Here is a 24,123-nt window from a genome sequence, read left to right as displayed (position 1 = left end):
AACTGATGGTGGACATTTGGGTTATTTCCAGTTTTTGGCTATAAATGAAGCTGTTCTGAAAATTCTTGCATAAGCTTTTTGGTGGACCGGAACAGAGTCATCTAGGAGTAGGGTTGCTGGGTTAGAGCGTATGAACGTCTCTCAGCTTTATAGAACCTGCTCAGCATTTTTTTTTTATTAAAGGTATGCTTTTTTTGGTGAAGAAGATTGGCCCTGAGCTAACATCTGTTGCCAATGTCCCTCTTCTTTTTTTTTCTCCCCAAAGCCCCAGTACGTAGTTGTATATCCTAGTTGTAGGTCATTCTAGTTCTTCTATGTGGGATGCTGCCACAGCATGGCTTGATGAGCAGTGTGTAGGCCGTGCCCAGGATCCGAATCAGTGAACCCTGGGCTGCCAAAGCAAAGTGCGAGAACTTAACAGCTTGGCCACGGGGCCAGCCCCAGAACCTGCTCAACATCTTAATGAACATTTTTTAACTTTACATTGTAGTGAGAAGTAAATTAGGTTGTGGAAAGTGCTCAGTATGGTCTTTGGTAGATAGAAGACCCTCAACACATGTTTAAAAATATAATGAAGGCGTCATAGTCCATTAAGTTGAAGTGCCATAATGGGCTTAAACATTTCCCTATTGCTTGTTCATCTAGATTGTTTGCATTGTTTTATTTTATATAATGTTGCAGTGAATGAGTCTCTTTATAGATGTTTCCTTCTTTTGAAAAATTTGCTTTCAGTAAATTAGATTCAACTAGGTCAAAGAATATGTGTGATTGTAAGAACTGTCACCCTTAAAACGACTCTGAGGGCCTGCTGAAGCACGCTTCTCCTACCACAGCCCTGGGCAGCGGGGTATGAGGCTAGGTGGCTCATGGGTTTCATGGAGGAGCGTCTTGTAGAGGACAGCAGGGTAGGGTAGAACAGAGGGTGAAGAACTTTATAAATGATGGTGTATTTTTTAGCAACTCAGTATTTAGTTCCTTAGAAGGTAAACTGGGTAATTAGACAATCAATATATAACAACCATTAAATCAGACAGGAGAGAGAAATCACAGGTGCAAAGATTCACTTTAGTTTTTCATTTTCCCCCAAATATTAGCATGATTAAAGCCAAAGAGGGGGAGGGGGGTGAAGTGGGGAGAGGGGCTGGAGGACTGCAGTGAGGGTAGGTCTCTCGGAAATGGGCCAAGGCCTGAGGGAGGAGAAGGGAGGCTGGGACTGAGGCTCAGGTGATGGGCCTGGTGGGCCGGCCTCTCTAACAATCTTGCCTTTTGAAGCTCTTGACCAGGGGGGAGCTCAGGGTCTTGTGGGAGACCTCGCAGGCATAGATATTATGAGCTTCATAGTCTGCTTTGGTCAGCGTCAGGGTGCTGCTGAGGCTGTAGGTGTTGTCCTTGCTGTCCTGCTCCGTCAGACTGCTCTGGATGCTACTGGTTATGGGAAGACTATCCACTTTCCAGTTGATAGTGACTCCACTGGGGTAGAAGCCATACACCAAGCACATGACAGAGGCATTTCCAAGGTTTAACTCCTCAGAAGAGGGTGGGAAGATGAAGGCAGATGGCTTAGCATCAGCCCCTGAGGAAGGAAGCACAGAGAAGGTTGTTTAAGTTACAGGGAAGTTCTCCACTTGAGTGCATTGTTTGTGGGCAAGCCCAGAGCCCAGAGGAGACAGACGTACAGAGAGCAGCATGCTTATTCTATGTAATTGTAGCATTGAGGAAGGCCAGGAAGGATATTTATAATCTCCATGATTTTGAGTTTTTTCTCTAGCCCCTACCCCTTAAGAGAGTTCTAAACTATTGTGTTTGAACTCTTTGCAGCAGTTCTAAGGGCTTTTTGCATGCTTTTCTGACTTCACCTTTCTTTCCTCTAACCATGTTCCCTGTCTCCTGCAGTAAACACAGTGCTTCAGGCAAAGAAACAAAGACCCTTTCATCTGACCCCTCAGAGTTTAGAAGTGAGAACAAGTCTTGGCCTCTCTACATAGAAGATAATTTCCCCTGCGGCTCTCCTAGGACTGTGCAGTGACATCAGGCTGCCTTCCCCTTCCTGAGCTTCCTTTGGGTTTGTTGGGGTCAGATCCACCCTGCAGAGTGGGCCCCAAGCCCTGAGTCTGTGCCCAGGTTGGGGTTAGCCCCTTCATTCTCTGTGATCAGGCCAGCAACTCTCTCATCCCTCACAAGGGCCTCAGTGGGAGACCTGAGCCCTGGTCTGAGGGCTGTCACCCCATGGGGCAATGTTCAGCCAGACCAGGACGAGTCAACTGTAATTTTGGCCACCTGCCTAGGAGGAACCGGCCAGCTTCACTTCTGACTTAGAGCAGCTGCCAGGTGTCCTCCTGGAAATCCCCCTCTATGGGCATTCAAACCCCCATGTCAGAGAAGAAGAGTGAAAATAACAAATCAAGAATCCTTTGCTGCGAAAAGTCAGCTAATAAGCGAACAGATTTTTATAAAGCTAAGCTCCATGTTAACCAAGCAGTTCAACATAAGATACCGAACTTTTTATGTTTTGATATTTTCTTCTCTTTTAACCTTCATTACCAACTTTTTTCCAGAGAATTTTATAAAATAATCTTGGCTGCAAAATAATGTAAATTCTAGAAAAAGATGGAGGAGAAATATTCTATGAGGCTACTCCTATCTGGCAGAATCCTTGACAGCTTTAAATTTTCTATCCTTCATTAAAATATTAAACAATTAGTATATTTGATACAGAAGTTCTTGCAAGACATCTTCGGAGCTTTTAATGGAATTTAAAATTCGTTAAAAGAGTTTTTTAAAAGGCCCTAAAATAGTTTCTCTACTTAAATGGTTTAAATAATTCTGAGTTTTGAAAGAGTCTTAAAACAGCCCAAAAACAGTCCTGTCAAATTGCTGGAGACCAAAAGTAATCTTTCTGAAGCATCACTTTTGAAGTCAGCTGAAGTAAACAACAAATTACTAAACTATTTTAGAGAGTATGAGATTTGAATACTCAGATAAAAATTTTCTATCACAGAGTGAAGGCATTGGAAAATATGTTTATATCAAGTTTTTATTAATGGTATTTATATATGATTAGATATTTTGTACAACTGAAATATAATCCTACTCAAGCCATTAAATTTTTTAAAATTAAAAATGTATCATAGATTTATCTTATTTTTTGTCAGTTAATTTACCTTAATGGTATTTAATATGAACTCAGTAAAAGCTAATTGATCAAAACGCGAGTGGCCAGATGACCTTAAATTAGATTTTTGCTGGTGGAGATTTTACTCAGAAAGAGTTATGTACACTTCTTTCCTTTGAATTGAGCTTTTATTATTTAAATACATTTGATGAGAGGATATTGAAATAGTTACAGATCACTGAAAAAAATAGCTTTAAATTCTTTGTCGTCCCTTAATGGAATTTCCATTAAGAGGTTGTAATAATGAATGTGCGTTTAATTTCTGAAATCTCTAATAAATCAGGCTTCCCTCTGTTTTCCCTGTGTTAGCTCAGTGCCCACCACAGTTCTATTCTCTTCCGTTAGTGACATTATTTGTATCACTGTGGCGGGAAAGTGGGCCACAGCGGACTGCAGCGGGCTAACGCAGAGTTGCCATAGCCTTTAGCGGCTGTGCGCTCTGCCACACGAGCATTGTGGCCTGGCCACGAAAGTCATTCAGTCACGAAAAAAGATCGCCATGAGGTCTACAGACCATGCTAGCTGAGCCATGGCCTCCTTGGCGGTATAAAAACATGGCCAAGTAATAACTGAGAGAAATCAAAGAACATATTAAAATGTTTCCTATTTTTCTACATGTGTATAAACATGAAAAAAATGCAATTATTTTATTTTTCTTCATTTAAACAAATTTCTTCAAAACTCAGCTTTTGGGAATAACCGCCTTTATAAAAGATAATTTCAAGTTTAGTCTAATATAGAAATTGGGTTTAAAAAAAGGAGATATCTGCCAAGATATAAAATCTGTGAGGAAGTTCTGAATATTGACAGTTTATCACTCATTTTAGACTCTAAAAATGACATTGCTCCTCACTATCAATTAAGCTGCATCTTTTACGTGGCAAAAAGGTATACTTTTCTAACTTCTCACTGATTTTTCAGTGCATCCTGTTTATTCTTATTATCTTATAAAATAATTTATTGGACAGAAGAGAGAAATCAGACTAAGAAATACATTTCTCTACTTTTCTGTATCATACACAACGAGCAAAAATCAATACAATATTTGGCAAAACTGAATGAAATTTAGTTCACTTCTGTTCTTTAGAGCTGCAAAGGTTCCTTTCTCATTTACACTAATTTTTTTTTCCTTTGACTCATTCAGTTTAGATTAAATTAATCTTTTTGTCTACGAATCCATTTTGGAGCTGAGTTTAACTTTTGAAACTGATGATAAATCTGAAATGCTCCCATTTACCTATTTCCACAAAACTCATACTTAAACCTCTAAAATACTGACATTTAAACCCAAATTTTGGAAGGCAATAGAGAAAAATTACTTACTTTTAATGTCCAGACGCGTCCCTTCACCAAAGGTGATCCAGTATTAGCTGAATTACTTTCCCCTCAGCAAGAACCTCTTTTTGCTGCTAACCTCATTCGATTGGTGGATAGAGAAAATCTGGCCACGTCAGACTAACTAGCTCTATTCTCTTCCTTGAGACGAACTGATTTTGAGTCCCTTACCCATCTGACTTTCAGAAGAGTCCCATTTTCTTCAGAATTGGCCTCAACTCATATCCCAAACATGAAAACATCAAAATTTCACAACTCGAGAAGAAAAGGGATTAGAAAAGTGCACTTATGTTTGATCTCCAGCTTGGTCCCCTGGCCGAACGTAAGCCACAGTGAGGGATCTAACTCTGACCCGGCAACAAAAACCTCCTTCCGAAGCCAATCATGTGGGCAAGGCTAATTCTGAGAAAAGCCAGCTATTTCGTCCCCACGCTCCCCACAAATCCTACTCTCCTCACAAACTCAACAATTTGTCTGTTTGCTCAGCTTAAAAGTTGGCTATTTTCTAGTTTTCTACTGTTTACTTCTGGGTCACCAGAATGGCTCATTTAACCAAAATGTCACAAACTTGCACAAATGATACAATGAGACAAAAACCTCGCAAGTAATTGAGCAAAGTGTACTCACGTTTGATCTCCAGTTTGGTCCCTTGGCCGAAAGTGAACCACAGCGACTACTTAACTTCCACCTCTACAAAACCTGCCCTAAATGGCAGGCTAGCCCCTGCCCCAAGTAAGTGATTTTGATTTGGAAACCCTTTAAAAATTAGCTGTCAGCTAGCCTTCTGTGGAACAATTTTCCCTTCTCTGCCCCTAATCTGGGAATGACATTTGTTTTATCCCTGACATCTAACTATTGAAAACACACAAAAAGGAACAAAAAGCAAACCAATTAGACAGAAACAGCAAAGAATCGGTTGAAAGAACTACTCACGTTTGATCTCCAGCTTGGTCCCTTGGCCGAACGTATATACACAGTGGTTTCTCTTAACTTCCCCGTCTTACAAAAACTGAGTTTTCCTCTCTGACAATTAAGCAAGGCTCTGTTCCTAACATCTGACTGTGCTCCCCAGTAAATTTCTCCTGAACTTATCACCGAAACAGGTTATTTTCACCCAGTGACTAAATCTTGTCCTTCACAGAAAATGTGCAATCAAGTCTCAAGTTTGTCTAGAACCTTTATCTTTCTCTTTTCCCCAGAGGATGTCAGATCCTGGTTTCAGAGTCATCTTATAGATTACTTCATAGACACAGAGACCACAAGACAAAGACAACCGAGGAAGGAAAGGTTGGAGTTTACTCACGTTTGATTTCCAGCTTGGTCCCGGCACCGAACGTCCACCACGGAGCCCCCAGTCAGCTGCTGAAGCTTCGCTCCCTCGTCAAGCAGGTGCGGAAGCCCTGGGCCTTCCCTGACAGAGAATGTTTTCTTCGGTGAGATCTAAAATTCTAGAAGACAACCTGTTTATGTCTGTGGCCTGATGGTCCCTTTCTTTAGCAATCTACCACATCTAGGCTACTTCTTATTTATTTATTTACTTTCTTTGGAAAGTAGGTTGAATGTAAATTACAAAGAAAGACACATAAATTGAAAAAATTGCAACTTCTTTATGGCTTCTCCTGGAATGGGGGGCTTTTGCAAATGATAAACCTCATTCCATGTAATTATGGAACTCTTTGGCTTCTCTCAGTGAATAGTAATTAAAGAATGTCTCCATATTTGAACCTCTCCTTTGCTAAGAAGTTGTTTCAAAAAATGGAGACTAAATGTATATCAAATCAAAGCCCATGTCTTACTTTGAAATGTACTTTGGAATTAAGCTAGAGATGACATATGAAATGAAAACAAAGATCAAGAGAGTAGAAAAGTAGACTGTACTTGATTTATTGTCTATTGTCATAGGACAGGTAGAGCTCAGATGGGTACCCGCCACATCACATTAAGCTGAACCAGGTGAATGCTGTCTCTGGAGCTACCAGGAAATCATGGTGGGCCATGGTGTTTCCGTAGTAATACCATCAAGGACACTGACGACCTCATTTTGTTTTGAGTCCAGCTTCACTTATTGCAATCTTGTTTCCCTCTTAACCTCCTAACCCTGCTTCAGCATACATTGCTCCCACCATAGCATACATTGCTCCCACCATCCTAGACTCCTTACTGATCTCCTATGGCCTCTGGCTTTTACAAAGCTCTCCCTCTGCTTGGAAACACCTTTGCTCAAGACTCAACTCAAGAGGCTTTTGCTTGGATTAGCCCCCAGCAAGTGACCCAGTTTGCAGAGTACGGAGGCAGATCTTTGGGCCTAGGACGCCTAATTGCTTTTATCTGCTGTCAGAGTATTTCTGGATTGTAAACTGATGTTTCATTGTCTTGTATTTGGAAAGCCTAGTCCAGTATCTTCACTTGGCAAATGCTCAACAAACACTTGCAGAATCAATGAAAAAAAACACCCAACAATAAATAGTTGAAAATCAATAATAGATCAGAGCTGATAAATTATAGTAGACCAATATAATACTGACCACTGCAATAGTAAGTTTTACAGGAGACATTGTAATTGTAATTCTGAAGATTAGGGGTAAGTTCTCTTGATTCTGTCCCTGGGAGCTTTGCTAGTTGCCTTGAATAGTAAAATCAGCAGTGGATCTCACCTGAAGATGAGGAGAGAATGGAATCAAGTTGGAGGTAGAGAGAAGAGAGAAACTGGCAAGTGGAAATTAAATGTGCAAAATACTTGACTGGGGACATAGCCAGCATGGATCCTAAAGAGGCTAGAAAGTGATTCTCTTTGCAGAGATACAGGCAATACCAATGGTAATAGCTGACATTTATTGAGCACTTATAAAGTGCTGGACATTATATGTAGATCACCACATTTAGTTATCCCCCTAAATCTAGGAACTAGAAACTAATATTATCCCCTATTTTGTAGAATAGGAAACCTGGGTGCAGATATGTTAAGTAACTTGTTCATAACAGTGAGTGGCAGAGATGGGATTTGAACTCAGGGCCCACACACTTAATTGACACTGGGAGTAAAGTCCACCAATGGAAGCAGCATGCATGGCAGATAAATGCTGGGGTGGGGGAAGGAACAGGAAACCTCATCGACTGTTCTAGGGTTGGAAATGAGTAGGAGTGTGATAACTGTGTATACAAGTCTGCTCATTGAAATATTGTTTAAAAGGTGAAAAAATGAAAAATAGCTGAAATCTTCATCAATAGGAATTTGGTTAAACTAATTATGAGCTTTGCAATGGAGCACAATGCAGCCAATAAAAGGATGAAATAAGTTTATATATAGTCACATGGAATGTGATTGTGAAAATACAGGCCACTGAACGCTATGTATTGTATGATATTATGGTCCCATTTTAATTGAATATATATGGATTCAATACAGGCTAATTCCTGAAGGAAATACAATAAACTCTGCTCAGTAGTTATCTCCTGGGATTATGGAGGTGTGTTGTTGTGGAAGGAGTAGGAGCAATAATACTTTCTCTTTCTACTCTTCCGTATATTGTAGGGTATTTGATTTTTTAAGTTATATGAATACATTCATTTTGTGGTTTTCAGAAACAATAAGGCTGTTACCAATTTTGATGAAAAATAAACTCTGATGTTGCCTAGTAGGAGTCTCCATATTCATATTAAATATATAAATATAACTTTAAAATGATATATACATATTCTTGAGTTTTCTTGCTCAATTAAATACTTTTCTATAATCTTTAAATCAAGAATGTGAAAAAACTTTCCTACATCTGTATAGGAGACACTCTTTTATAAATGTAGGAGATGTGGGGTGATGTAGGGGCTGGAAAATGGGAATGAAAAAGATGACATGGCTGTACAGGGATGTATGTTCCTAAGTGAGTAAATTGGAGATCTAATGTGAAGAGTGCAATTGAATGACTGTTATAAAGCAGTGTTTGCTACTAATAAAAGATAATTATCATAAGAAGCATTGTGGCAAAAACTATTTTATTGATCACACACAGTAGTGATTGGTAAGAATGGTCGTTGTGATGTTTGTTGTAACATAAAATGGATCACTGAGGAGTGGTTGAGATCCTTAATATGTGTGTGGCTCATTATTTGAAGGCAAAAGATGTCTCAGAATCATCTGTGAGGCTCTGCCAGGATCTACCATTCTACAAAGTGTCCATGATGGACCTTGATAAGATTGATTTAGTGAGGAAAGGCAGCGTCCATAAATTGGTCTGAGATATTCTTGGATTTAATGTATAAGAGTGATGGACACAGAAATTTTGGGGGAGCATTCCAACAAACTCATCACTGAAACTGCTTCCCATTTGGCCCCCAGCAAAGTTAGATTCTTAGAATAAATTCTAAACTGCGTGGAGGAGACAGAGAGAAAAAGAGAGAGAGAGAGAGGCCAACACTAAATGCACATGTATAAATCATTCTGAAAACTATTGATAAGCTATCTTATCAATGTTCCTCAGGTCTAACATTTCAAGAAACAGCATTTTTGATTTTTATTTATCATAATTAACCCACCTCTTTGGAGAGGTCTGCCTCACACCAGTAACATAGAGTAAGTCACCCAGTGTGTCTGAGACACGACAGCACAATTTTGCTCTTTACAAGGTTTGAGGAATGGTGGTTTCCTTACCTGGTTCTGGAATACTGGTGTCTGATAATCCATCTTGAAGCCTGCAGTTCAATATTTTTTTCCAGCTCATCAATCATGGTAGAGTCCAAGGTAGGTGATTCTTTTTACTTCAGCTTGGCTCCTCCTTAGGATCATAATGTATGTCATTTGTACTTGACTTAAGCTGCTATCCCACAAGGTGAGGAGGAAATTCTGGAGTCCACATTCGGTGGTGCTTAGAACCTGATCAATAGCTAGTCTTCAGGCTGGAATGCCACAAGCAAATGTCTGTTCTGAATCCCCAAGGGGCAAGTGTGGCCCCTTTAGCTGGGCAAGAGGGAGACAGAGGAGGTCACTTGAGAAATCGCTGCTCCTTTGCTGCTTTGGAGCTGTGTCTGTTTCCAATCATCTCTGAAGAAAGATGTGCTGGGAGAAGCAAAGTCCTTTGCTCAACCATGTGCGAATGCATGTGCCATAAACATGCCCCCAGATTCTGGTCCTGCTGAGGAAAATGTAGGCACTCATCTTGTTTCCAAGAGGACATTAAGGCTGCAGGTATTTTTTGGCTTCCTAGAGTGAAAGAGAGAACAGCAGCAACTGTGTTGGGGTTTATTACCCTTGAAGAGGCTCAGCCACGGAGATTTACATATTGAGTGTCGTGGTTTCTGGCTGGCTTTCCACAAGTGATGAGGTCCCCCTAGAGTTCCCTGACCCGCTCCGTCTGTCTACAGTTTTTGGCATTCAACCCTGCGTCCTCCCCCTTCCTACTGCAGAGAAACCCATCATGGACAGCTACTGTGATTAGGCTAGCTCAGAATGCACTTGTGAAATCCATGAATTCAGGACTGGGTCTTCACACTTTTTGCCCTTTCTGGTGTCAAAGTCCTCAGATTACACATGGACACTCTACTCTGCTCCCTGCTGGTTTGAAGCCCGGCACTGAGCATCTTGCACCTCCCCTGCCAACCTTGTCTCCCCAACTCCCGCAGTCTTGTTCGTCTTGGGTAGGGTCTGGGCTGTAGACATTTCCTACCCACTGCTGGACACTGCCTCGTGCCTTCAATGTGAATATCTCCATCCCGTTTCAGAAGGGTTTCCATCTCCCTCTGCTTTCTAGTTCCATTAGTGTTTCTGTTCAGCTTCATGGATCAGTTAAGTTGGTTACCACTCAACTGAATCTTTTGCTGCTGTTGCCTCCTGCCCTGCTCTTCCTGTCCTTCTAGGATTATTTCTGTAAAATAATACTCTTAAAATTTTTTTGTAGTTTAGATTTTTTTGTTTTTGTTTTTAAGCACAGGGATATTGTGGTAGAATGTATGGGTTTAACCCATAATCTTAACCTGGACCTTCTTTAATTGGCTCCTTTGTGTTCTAAATGGAATTGAACTGGGCTGGCTCCTGGCTCTCCCTCTCATCCTCATCTGCATACACATTTAAGGGCCATTAGTCTGGTGCTGGGAAAGAAGCAGCACGATCATCCCTGTCCCTGTCCACCCTCTAGCCCCTATTTGTCCGGATCATCCTGGCTGAGATCTAGAGTTGCAGACCTAAGAGGAGGGCAGGGAGAGGGCAGGGGGACAGGAAAACAAACAAACAAACAAAGCAAAACAAAACCTAACAGGTTGAATCAAGAAATAATTTGGGTAAGTTGAATATAAGTGATGGACGTGTCTGTTCATCACTCTCTCAAAATCCCTTTTGCAATGATGGAAGAAATATAAAAATGGGAAAAAATTTATTTCATGGTTGGAGGATCATGAAGGGCCTTATTAACATAAAAAAAATTTTGTGTAAAACCTCAAAGATTTAAATTATGTGATTGAATTAATGGAGAAACTGGAATCTAGAATCTTCCATTCCATTGCAAAAATAAGAGAGGCCCTTAAGCAGTGTGTTTTCCCCACAAAGTCCTAGAAAAATCACACCTCAGAGTTATCAGAGATGGGACTGGAGACGGGATGGGTAGACAGTGGAAGAGATCCATCTCGACTGAGCTTGGTGCTCACCCTTTAGGCCATATGAATAATGATGGAAATGAAAATGGGTAAATTTAACAGGCATTCAATAGCAGTGGGATAAAAATCTCCCAAGCCACCATAAGAAAAAAAAATGGACAAAGAAAACTAAACTAATCTAGCAAAATTCAGGGAAAGGAAATAAAAATATAAGAGGAAAGTATGATAAATATAAATACAAAATAAGATGGAGGGACTATGTCCAAATAGAAAAGTCAAAAACCGTAATAAATTTTTGTTTTTTAAAGATTGGCACCTGAGCTAACAACTGTTGCCAATCTTCTTCTTCTTCTTCTTCTTTTTTTTTTTTCCTGCTTTGTCTTTCCAAACCCCCCATACACAGTTGTCTATCTTAGTTGCAGGTCCTTCTAGTTGTGTTTAATAAATGTTAAATGATCCAAAATTTGAAAATAAGGCAAAAAGATGACTATTGACAAAGTTTCTCTCCTTGATCAAATTCTACTCAGGTTCCTCTGAACTCTCCTCTCAAGTAGGCCCTGACTTTTGAGCTTTCTTACCTTTGCATTGTCCAATATTAGTGAGAGTCTAACCCCAATGCTTATGGTTTTATTGCTCTGTAGGACATTAACCAGTTTTGCACCTTATTTAACAATCTTATCCCATCATTGATAGATACGTGTGTGCGTGCGTGCGTGTAGATATAAATCCTCCTTTGCACCAGCTTTGTCATCTGGTCCTGTCATTAATAAGTTAAATAAATCTTTGACACATGCTCATAATATATATTCATGAGAACTTTATTTTAATTTTCTGAAAAATTTATACCTTGACAATATAAACGGAAAAAATCTCACAATTGAAAGACAAAGAAGAGTGAATAAAACACACAAATTCAGCTATGTGCTGTTTACATGAGATCTATCTAAAACAAATACATAAAACGGTTGGAACAACTAATGCAATGAATGAAGATAAGTCAGGCAACTGCTAACTGAGGGAGGCACAACATGTAATATCAGAAAAATAGAATTAGAGTAAAGAGCACTTCCAGGGACAAAATCAAATATGATGGATGGTATATAACAATATGATCAATTATAAGATCGATGAGCCAAGACTGTGGGAAATATGTTTATCAGATTGATTTGTTTTTGTGAATATGTTTTGGGAACCATAGGAGCAAGGCATTGGGTATTGCGGCTGCCAATTTTCCTAAGGAGAGGCGATGGTGGGCCTGGGACTTAAGGAGGGGACTCAGGGATCGGTAGCAGCTGAGAGAGGCTCTGGCAGTGCTGGAGGTGGGGAAGCTGGGGAGGGTCATGTCTTACCTAGAGCGATCAATGTTGCTGGAAGGGCAGTGCCTCAAAGCCTCTAATTTATGTTCATTCTCACTCTCAAATACTCTTTAAAGCAGGAACAGTCTGGTCAGTTGCTGTTATTAGATAGAATGAAATGTTCTTACCCAAAGACTAATTACAATCCATCACCACACACATGAGCCTAATCAAACCTTTTACCCTCCTTCCTCCCCCCTTCCCCTTTGGTAACCACCAATCCAATCTCTGTTGTTATGTGTTTGTTGGTTGTTGTTCTTATCTTCTACTTACAGTGAGATCATATAGTATTTAACCTTTTCTCTCTGACTTATTTCACCTAGCGTAATGCTCTGAAGGTCCATCCATGTTGTCACAAATGGCTGGATTTTATCGTTTCTTACGGCTGAGTAGATTCCATTATGTATATATACCACACCTTTATCCATTCATCCCTTGATGGGCGCCTGGGTTGCTTCCAAGTCTTGGCTTTTGTGAATAATGCTGCAATGAACATACAAGTGCATTTAACTTTATGCGTTCGTGTTTTCATGTTCTTTGGATAAATACCCAGCAGTAGAATAGCTGGATCATTTGGTAGATCTATTTTTAATTTTTTGAGGAATCTCCAAACTGTTTTCCATAGTGACTGCCCCAGTTTGCACTCCCACCAGCAGTGTATGAGGGTTCCCTTCTCTCCACATCCTCTCCAACACTTACTATTTCCTGTCTTACTAGTTATAGCCATGCTTACTGGAGGGAGGTGATATCTCATTGTAGTTTTGATTTGCATTTCCCTGATAGTTAGTGATGTTGAACATCCTTCATGTGCTTGATGACCATCTGTATATCTTCTTGGGGAAAATGTCTGTTCAGATCTTTTGCCCATTTTTTAATTGGGTTGTTAGTTTTTTCATTGTTGAGTTGTATGAGCTCTTTATATATTTTGGATATTAACTCCTTATCAGATATATGGTTTGCAAATATATGCTCCCAAATGTTAGGTTGTCTTTTCGTTTGTTGATGCTTTTCTTTGCTGTGCAGAAGCTTTTTAGTTTGCTGTAGTCCCAGTTGTTTATTTTTTTCTATTGTTTCCCTTGCCTGGTCAGACATGGTACTTGAAAATATGCTGCTAAGACCGATGTCAAAGAGCATGCTACCTATGTTTTCCTCTAGAAGTTTAATGGTTCCAGGTTTTACATTCAAGTCTTTAATCCATTTTGAGTTAGTTTTTGTGTATGGTGTAAGATAGTGGTCTAGTTTCATTCTTTTGCATGTGGCTGTCCAATTTTCCCAACACCGTTTATTCAAGAGACTTTCCTTTCTCCATTGTATGTTTTTGGCTTCCTTGTTGAAAATTAGCGGTCCAAAAATGTGTGGGTTTATTTCTGGGCTCTCAGTTCTGTTCTGTTGATCTGTGAGCCTGTTTTTGTGCCAGTACCATGCTGTTTTGGTTACTATGGCTTTGTAGGATATTTTGAAATGAGGGAAGGTGATACCTCCAGCTTTGTTCCTTTTTTCTCAGGATTCCTTTGACTTTTCAGGGTCTTTTGGTGTTGTGTATAAATTTTAGGATTCTTTGCTCTATTTCTGTGAAAAACGTCTTTGGAACTTAATAGTGATTTCATTGAATCTGTAGATTGCTTTAGGAAATACAGACATTTTAGCCATTTTAATTCTTCCAATCCAAGAGCATGGAATATCTTCCCATTTCTTTGTGTCTTCTTCAAGTTTTTGAAATTCTTTCAATTTTTTTTCAAATTCTTTCAATTTCAACAATGTTTTATAATTTTTGGTGTACAGATCTTTCACCTCTTAGGTTAAGTTTCTTCCTAGATATTTTATTCTTTTTGTTGAAATTGTAAATGGGATTATATTCTTAATTTCTCTTTCTGCTGCTTCGTTGTTAGTGTATAGAAACACAACTGATTTTTGTATGTTGATTTTGCATTCTGCAACTTGAGTGTATTCATTTATTATTTCTAAAAGTTTTTTAGTAGATTCTTTAGGGTTTTCTATATATAAAATTATATCATCTGCAAATAGTGACAGTTTCACTTTGTCTTTTCTAATTTGGATCCCTTTTATTTCTTTTTCTTGCCTGATTGCTCTGGCTAAGAATTTCAATACTATGTTAAGTAAGAGTGGTGAAAGTGGGTATTCTTGTCTAGTTTCTGTTCTTAAAGGGATAGCTTTCAGTTTTTCTCCATTGAGAATGATATTACCTGTGGGTTTTTCATATATGACTTGTATTATGTTGAGATACTTTCCTTCTACACCCATTTTATTCAGAGTTTTTTATCACAAATGGATGCTGTATCTTGTCAAATGCTTTCTCTGCATCTATTGAGATGATCATGTGATTTTTATTCTTCATTTTGTTAATGTGGTGTATCATGTTGATTGATTTGTGGATGTTGACCATCCTTGACACTCTGGAATAAGTCCCGCTTGATCATGGTGTATGATCTTTTTAATGTATTGTTGTATTCGATTTGTTAGTATTTTTGTTGAGGATTTTTGCATTGATGTTTATCAGTGATATTGGCCTGCAATTTTCTTTTTTTGTATTGTCCTTTTATGGTTTTGGTATCAGGGTAATGTTGACTTCATAGAATGAGTTAGGAAGCCTCCCCTCCTCTTCAATTTTTTTGGAAGAGTTTGAGAAGGATAGGTATTAAGTCTTCTTTGACTGTTTGGTAGAATTCACCAGGGAAGCCATCTGGTCCTGGACTTTTATTTTTGGGGAGGTTTTTGATTACTGTTTCAATCTCCTTACTAGTGATTGGTCTATTCAAATTCTCTATTTTTTCTTGATTCAGTTTTGGAAGGTTGTATGATTCTAAGAATTGATCCATTTCTTCTAGATTATCCAGTTTGTTGGCGTATAGTTTTTGTAGTATTCTCTTATAGTGTTTTGTATTTCTGATGTGTCTGTTGTAATTTCTCCTTTTTCATTTCTGATTTTATTTATTTGAGCCTTCTCTCTTTGTGTCTTGGTGAGTCTAGCTAAAGGTTTGTCAATTTTTTTGTCCTTTCAGAGAGCCACCTCTTGGTTTCTTTGATTTTTTGTATTTTTTTTAGTCTCTATTTCATTTATTTCTACCCTTATTTTTATTATTTCCTTCCTCCTACTGATTTAAGGCTATGTTTGTTCTTCTTTTTCCAGTTCCTTTAGGTGCACTGTTAGATTGTTTATTTGGGTTTTTTCTTATTTGTTGAGGTAGGCCTCTATTGCTATAGACTTCCCTCTTAGAACTGCTTTTGCTGTATTCCATAGATTTCGGCAAGTTGTATTTTCATTTTCATTTGTCTCCAGGTATTTTTTGATTTCTCCTCTGATTTCTTCATTGGCCCAATCGTTGTTCAGTAGTATTTTGTATAATCTCCACATATTTGTGGCTTTTCTGATTTTCTTCCTGTAGTTGATTTCTACTGGTCAGAAAGATGCTTGGTATTACTTCAATCTTCTTAAACTTATTGACACTTGTTTTGTGGCCTAATATGTGCTCAGTCCTGGAGAATGTTCCATGTGCACTTGAAAGGATGTGTATTATTTGGTTTTTGGATGGAATGTTGTATATATATCAACTGAGTCTATGTGGTCTAATGTGTTGGTTAAGGCCAATGTTTCCTTATTGATCTTCTGTCTGGATATTCTATCCATTGGTGTAAGTGGAATGTTAAATTACCCTGCTATCATTGTGTTACTGTCTATTTCTCCTTTTATGTCTGTTAATAATTGCTTTATATATTCAGGTGCTCCTATGTTGAGTGCATGGACATTTAATGTTATATCCTCTTGTTGAATCATTTCCTTTGTCATTACGTAGTGCCCTTCTTTGTCTCTTTTTACAGTTTTTGTTTTAAGGTCTATTTTGTCTGATATAAGTATTGCTACTCCTGCTTTCTTTTCTTTTTCCATTTGCATGGAGTATCTTTTTCCATCCCTTCACTTTCAGTTTGTGAGTGTCTTTAGGTCTGAAGTGTGTCTCTTGTATGTAGCATATACATGGGTCTTGTTTTTTATCCAGTCGGCCACCCTATGCCTTTTGATTGAAGCATTTAATCCATTAACATTTAAAGTTGTTATTGATAAGTATGTACTTACTGACATTTTGTTCCTTTTTTTCTGGGTGTTTTAATATTTCTTCTCTGTTCCTTCTTCTCTTGTTCTCTTCCCTTGTGGTTTGATGGTTTTCTTTAGTGTTATGTTTTGGGTCCTTTCTCTTAATTTTTTGCATATTTATTATAGGTTTCTGGTTTGTGATTACCATGAGGTTCATATATAAAAACCTACATATATAGCATTCTATATGAAGTTGATGGTCTCTTTAGTTTGACCTCTTTCTAAAAGCACTACTTTTTACTCCTTTTGTCCCACATTTTATGTTTTTTATATCATATCAAACCTCTTATTTTTTGTGTATTCCTCTTATCATTTATTGTGATAACCTCTTATCATTGAAATAGGTAATTTTAGTACTTTTGACCTTCATATTATCTTCACAGGTGGTTGATCTGCTACCTTAACTGAGTTGAATCTGTGCTCTAGGGGGCAGGACAGACCCTGGGCTGATAGGCCAGGTGAAGAACTCCAATGGCATCTGGCACAGTCTATGTCATTATGCCTGTACTAGATCACAACAATGGCTGTTGCCTATGTCTCGGTCCCTGGAGATGTCTCATCTCTCACCAAGATGCACCCAGAGCTTACCAGGTGAGTGTCTTTTCACCAAAGGGTTGTATGCCTTACTTTCTGGTGATTTTAGGTTGCTCCTCAAAATGGGTAAATTTGTGTGTGCACCCTTTAAAAGCTGGCTTTTTTCTGCTTATATCTGATAGCTTTTCTGGGGTTATTCCCCATTGTAGTTAATAGCCAGTAAAGCCAGATATTATGAGACTCTTCTCCATAGTTGTGCTGAGTCTGAATGATGCTTACAGTGGTAATGCTCCCTTGCTCAGGTGCCCCACTCCTCCAGGGAATGCTGTGTACTTTAGGATTGCTCCTGGACAGCCAGCTGTGAAGTTCCATGGCTCACAAAGGTGGCTTTTTTCTCTCCAGACAAGAATTTCTGCCTCTACTGACTCCATCAGGAGTTGCAGGAGTTCTTTTTATCCAGTTTTCAGTCCTCTTCAGGGGTAATTTTTCCAAAAAATAGTTGTAACTTGGTTGTGTTCATGGGAGGAGGTGAATTCAGAGCCTGCCTACACCACTGTCTTGACTCCCTCCCAGGAAGGGGATTTGCCATCTTGTCAAGAAAAAATAGGTGCTTAGTGAGTGTAAGATGCCTTCACTTTTACTATATGAGTAATTATAAATATAAATTATTAAAACCCCTGCATATTCTGATGTCTTCTCTGGTTAAGCATACTTTGAGTGTATATTTGGACCATTAAAATTTTCACCTAAAGCTAATTCCAGTTCCTTGTTTTATTGCTGCTGTTGGGTTTTTTTAAATGTTTTTCAAAATTAAAAAAATATACTAGGTGACTTCTGCTCCCAAAATATGGAAGAGAAGTACTTTTCCCTATCCCTCTCACTAAGTACAACTAAAAACCCTAGGCATGATATGTACAGAAAAAAGAAAATAGAGGAAACGCTGAAAAGGGATGTTATGGGTTAAATTATGTTCCCCCCAAAAGATATGTTGAAGTCCCAATCCCCAGGACCTCAGAATGTGACAGTTTGGAAATACGGTTGTTGCAGGTATAATTAATTAAATTAAGGTGAGGTCATGCTAGAGTAGGGTGGGTCCCTAATCCAACATAACTGGTGATTTTAGAAGAAGAGGGAAATTTGGACACACACCTAGGTGGAAGAAGGGCAGGTGAAGACACGGGCTGACCCTGAAGAGATGGAGCTGCAAACCAAGGAACGCCAAGGATTGACAGCTGCCACTCGAAGCTAGGATGAGGAAGGGAAGGATTGATTCTCCCCCGCATGTTTCAGGGGGAGCAGGGCTCTGTCCACACTTCGATTTGGAGCTTCTGGCCTCTAGAACTGGGAAAGGATACATTTCTGTTGTTTAAGCCATCCAATTTGTGGTACTCTGTTTCAGCAGCCTGAGTAATCTAAAACAGGTGGAGAGTAAGTCAGACCATATAGGGATGTTGTGACCTGAAAAATGACAGAAAACTGCCTGGGTTTATTGTTTGCCTCATATATCACAGATTAATTGCTGGAGAAGTTGGCAATCTGGAAACACAAATGGGCACAGAGCCCTAAAACATGCTGGCTCTCTCTAGGCAAAGGGCCAGGGAAGGGGCAGCCTAGAAAGACAGAACACTAAAAAAATTGTTTTGTTTTATTATTATTGAGGTCATAATAGTTTATAACACTGTGAAATTTCAGTTGTACATTATTATTTGTCAGTCACCACATATATGTGCCCCTTTATCTCTTATGATCATCCCTAAAACTCCATCCCCTCTGGTAGCCACTAATCTGTTCTCTCCAAGTGAAATTCTAACTGATGCAGCTTTCTGAGATTTCTCTTAGAGTTTTGCATTGAGGATTAGAAGTGAGTTTGGTTTCTATCTTTCTTCGTGTTTAGTCTTTGTTTTGGTTTCAAGATTATCCTGACATGATATGACTTATGTTTCTAAATAATGGTAATTTGCCCTCTTTTCCTACTCCCTGGACAATTTTTTTAAAAATAGGGATTTTTTTTGAGGTTTTGATAAAACTTAACCATGCATTTATCTGGATGTGGACCTTGATTTAAGCAAATTTACTGTAACCACAGTGTTTAGAGACAATCAAAGAAATTTGAAGAGAAATTGGATATTAGGTAAGATTAGAGACTTACTTTTAATTCTGTATCATAGTAGCATGGTGCTTATTTAAAAAAAGATCTTTATCAGAAATGTAGTGAAATTCTTAATGGATTAGCTTCAAAATATTCTAATGTGTGTGTGTTTTCTGTATCTTTGTACATGGTTGACCCTTTCTATAAACATTAAAATGAAAATAACTAAAAGGAAGCAGTGTCACCTTGCTGGTTGTGATTCACCATACACTAAAATCAGGGTGCAGTTATGAAATTCTGTCAATAGATGGCAGTGTGGTGGCCAACAAGCCTGCACAAGCCTGAGCCTTTCAAGGGATCATTGAGGTCTCTGGGTAACAAAAGCAAAGATACTACAAGCCAGAGCAGATTTTATTGCTTTTAGACAAAAGGTCATGATAAGACAGAGCAAAAAAGTAAGTATGGAGCAATCTTATATTATTTTTATTGAGGTAACATTGATTTATAACATTATATAAGTTTCAGGTGTACAACATTATCATTCAACATCTGTATAGACTACAGCATGCTCACCACCAAAAATCTAGTTTCCATCCGTCACCATACAATTGGCCCCTTTACTCATTTTGCCCTCCTCTCACCCCCGTTCCCCTCTGGTAACCATCAATCTGTTGTCTGCTTCTATGAGTTTGTTTTTGTTGTGCTTTTTTTGTCCGTGTATTTTATCTCATTTTTTATATTCCACATATGAATGAAATCATATAGTATTTGTCTTTCTCCGTCTGACTTATTTCACTTAGCGTAGTACTCTCAAGGTCCATCCACGCTGTCACAAATGGCAAGATTTCATCTTTTTCATGCTGAGTAGTATTCTATTGCATCCATTGATCTGTCAATGGGCACTTAGGTTGTTTCCACATTTTGGCCTTTGTAAATAATGCTGCAATGAACATATGGATGTATATATTTTTTTGAAGTAGTGTTTTTGTATTCTCTGGATGAACACCTAAAACTGGAATAGTTGGATCACATGGTAGTTCTACTCTTAATTTTTTGAGGAATCTCCATGCTGTTTTCCTTAGTGGCTGCACTAGTTTACATTCCCACCAGTAGCATACAAGAGTTCTCTTTTCTCCACGTCTTCTCCAACACTAGTATTTCTTGTCTTTTTAATGATAGTCATTCTGATAGGCATGAAGTGATATCTCATTCGATCTGCATTTCCCTTATAACTAATGATGCTGAACATCTTTTCATGTGCCTGTTGGTCATCTGTATATCTTCTTTGGAAAAATGTCTATTCAAATACTCTGCCCATTTTTTTAATAATGTTGTTTGTTTGTTTTGTCTTGTTGAGTTGTATGAATTCTTTATGTATTTTGGCTATTAATCCCTTATTGGACATATGATTTGCAAATATCTTCTCCCCATTGTTAGGGGAGAACAGCTTTTCATTTTGTTGATGGTTTCCTTTGCTGTGGTGAAGGCTTTTAGTTTGATGTAGTCCCTTTCGTTTATTTTTTCTTCTGTTTCCCTTTCCTGAGGAATTATATTCCAAAATGTACTGTCAAGACTAATGTCAAAGAGCATACTGCCTGTGTTTTCTTCTAGAAGTTTTATGATTTCAGGTCTTACATTTAAGTTTTTAATCCATTTTGAGTTAATTTTTTGTGTATGGTGTAAGACAGTGGTCTAATTTCATTCTTTGTATGTAGCTTCTCAGTTTTCCCAACACCATTTATTAAACTTTTTCTTTTTCCATTGTGTGTTCTTGGCTACTTTGTTGTAAATTAGTTGTTCTTAGATGTGTGGGTTTATTTCTGGGCCCTCAGTTCTATTCCATTATTCTGTGTGTCTGTTTTCCCACCCATACCACAAAGTTTTGGTACTATAGCTTGTAGTATATTTTGGAAATCAGGGAGTGTGATACCTCTGGTTTTATTCCTTTTTCTCAGGATCGCTTTGGCTATTCAGGGTCTTTTGTGGTTCCAGTCTAATTTTAGGTCTGTTTTTTCTATTTCTGTGGAAAATTTATTGGAATTTTGATAGGGATTGCATTGAATCTGTAGATTCAATATTAATATAGACATTTTAACAAGATTAATTCTTCCAATCCATAAGCATGGAATATCTTTCTATTTCATTCTTATCTTCGATTTCTTTCAGTAATGTGTTATGGTTTTCAGTGTACAGGTCTTTCACCTCTTTGGTTAAACTTATTCCTAGTTATTTTATTGTTTTTGTTGTGATTGTAAATGGGATTTTATTCTTAATTTCTCTTTGTGATAGTTGTTAGTGTATAGAAAGACCACATTTTTTTGGTATATTATATCCTGCAACTTTACTGTATTCTTTTGTTATTTCTAGTAGATTTTTTTGTGGAGTCTTTAGGGTTTTCTATATGTAAAATCATGTCATCCACAAATAGTGACAACCTTACTTCTTCCTTTCCAATTTGGATGCCTTTTTTCTTTTTCCTGCCCACTTTCTCTGGCTAGAACTCCCAATGCTATGTTGAATAAAAGTGGCAAGAGTGGGCATGCTTGACTTATTCCTGCTCTTAGAGAAATTGTTTTCAGTTTTTCACTTGTTGAGTATGATTTTGGCTGTGGGTTTGTCATATATGACCTTTATTATGTCGGTATACTTTCCTTCTATATCCATTTTATTCATAATTTTTATCACAAATGAATGTTGAATCTGTTAAATGCTTTTTTTACATCTATTGAGATGATAGGATTTTTATTTTTCATTTTGCTTATGTGGTGTATCACGCTGATTGATTTATGGATGTTGAACCATCGTTGCATCCCCAGAATAAATTTCACTTGAAATGATGTATGATCCTTTTAAGGTATTATATGCAATTTTCTAGTATTTTTTTGAGAATTTTCACATGTATGTTCATCAGAGATATTGGTCTGTAATTTTCCTTTTGTGTGTTGTCCTTGCCTGGTTTTGGTATCAGGGTAATGTTGGCATCGTAGAATGAATTAGGAAGTCTCCTCTCCTCTTCAATTTTTTGGAAGAGTTTGAGAAGGATAGATATTAAACCTCCTTTTAATGTTTGGCAGAATTCAAGACAGAAGCCATCTGGTCCTGGACTTTTGTATTTTGGGAGGTTTTTGATTACTGTTTCAATCTCCTTATTTGTGACAGGTCTATTCAGATTGTCTATTTTTTCATGGTTCAGTCATGGAGGTTGTATGATTCTAAGAATTTATCCATTTCTTCTAGTTTATCCAAGTTGTTGGCATATAGCTTTTCACAGTATTCTCTTATAATCTTTTGTATTTCTGAGGTGGCCATTGTAATTTCTTCTTTCATTTCTGATTTTATTTATTTGAGCCTTCTCTCTTTTCTTGGTGAGTCTGGCTAAAGTTTTGTCAGTTTTGTTTATCTTTTCAAAGAACCTGCTCTTACTTTCATTGATCTTTTCTACTGTCTTTTTATTTATTTATGGTCTGATCTTTACTATTTCCTTCCTTCTCCTGACTTTGGGCTTTGTTTATTCTTCTTTTCTAGTTACTTTAGGTATAGTGTTAGATTGTTTATTTGACATTTTTCTTGTTTCTTGAGGTAGGTCTCTATTGCTGTATATTTCCCTCTTGATACCACTTTTGCTGCATCCCACAGATTTTGATATGACATATTTTCTTTTTCAATTGTCTTGAGGTATTTTTTTATTTCTCCTTTGATTTCTTCATTGATCCAATAGTTGTTTAGCAGCATGTTGTCTACACATACTTGTTAATTTTCTAGTTTTTTTGTGTGTGTGAGGAAGATTGGCCTTGAGCTAACATCTGTTGCCAATCTTTCTCTGTTTTGTATGTGGGATGCTGCCACAGCATGGCTTGATGAGTGTTGGTAGGTCCATCCCCAGGATCCAAACCTGAGAACCCCACGCTGCCCAAGTGGAGCATGTGAACTTAACTACTACCCCACTAGGCTGGCCTCTAATGTTCTAGTTTTTTGTTGTAGTTGATTTGCACTTTCATACCTTTGTGGTCAGAAAAGATGCTTGACATGATTTTAATCTCTCTAAATTTTTGAGACTTGTTTTGTTTTCCAATATATGGTCTATTTTTTGAGACTGTTCCATGTTTACTTGAGAAGAATGTGTATTCTGTTGCTTTTGGATGGAATATTCTATATATAGCTATAAAGTCCATCTGGTCTAATGTATCATTTAAGAGCAATGTTTTCTTGCTGATTTTCTGTCTGGATGATCTATTCACTGGTGTAAGTGGGGTATTAAAGTCCCCTACTATTATTGTCTCATTGTCAGTTTCTCTCTTTATGTCTATTAATAGCTGCTTTATATAGTTTGGTGCTCCTGTGTTAGGTACATGTATACTAATAAATGTTATGTCTTCTTGATGGATTGTCCCCTTTATTTTTATATAATATCTACCTTTGTCTCTTGTTACCCTTTTTGGCTTGAAGTGTATTTTGTCTGATTTATGTATGGCTACACCCACTTCCTCTTAGTTGCCATTAACTTGGAGTATCATTTCCATCCCTTCACTGTGAGCCTATGTTTGTCTTTAGAGCTGAGATGTGTTTCCTGGAGGCAGCATATTGTTGGGTCTTGTTTTTTAATACATCCAGTCACTCTGCATCTTTTGATTTGTGAATTCAATCCATTTACATGTAGAGTGATTATTGATATATGAGGACTTGATGTTGCCATTTTATCCTACGTTTTCTGGTTGTTACATATGTCCATTGTTTCTTTTCCCTTACGTTTCTGTCTACTCCTCACTTTGGCAGTTTTCTGTGATGTGTTTCTCTGTTTCCTCTTTATTATGTCTTGTGACTCTGCTCTAGATTTTTGTTTTGTGGTAATCATGAAATCTGTATAAAATGTCTCATAGACAAGATAGTCTTTTTTCTGCTGAGAGCATCTTAATTTGCTTACACAAGTTTTGTTCTTTTCCTCCTCCTCTTC

General features: G+C 37.9%; 1 long non-coding RNA gene across 1 annotated transcript; it reads right to left on the bottom strand.

Moving 5' to 3' along the window:
- Positions 1-1,044: 1,044 nt before the first annotated feature.
- Positions 1,045-5,690, bottom strand: LOC106838637 (uncharacterized). The gene is made up of 2 exons (XR_006529409.2): positions 5,441-5,690; positions 1,045-1,573 (listed from the first exon to the last, which is right to left on the bottom strand). It is a non-coding gene; the product is annotated as an uncharacterized lncRNA (long non-coding RNA).
- Positions 5,691-24,123: the final 18,433 nt, after the last annotated feature.

This window comes from Equus asinus, chromosome 6 (genome assembly GCF_041296235.1).
Source record: "Equus asinus isolate D_3611 breed Donkey chromosome 6, EquAss-T2T_v2, whole genome shotgun sequence".
NCBI lineage: Eukaryota > Metazoa > Chordata > Mammalia > Perissodactyla > Equidae > Equus > Equus asinus.
Note: the sequence above shows the minus strand (reverse complement) of the source record. Positions and strands in the feature narration are given on the sequence as shown.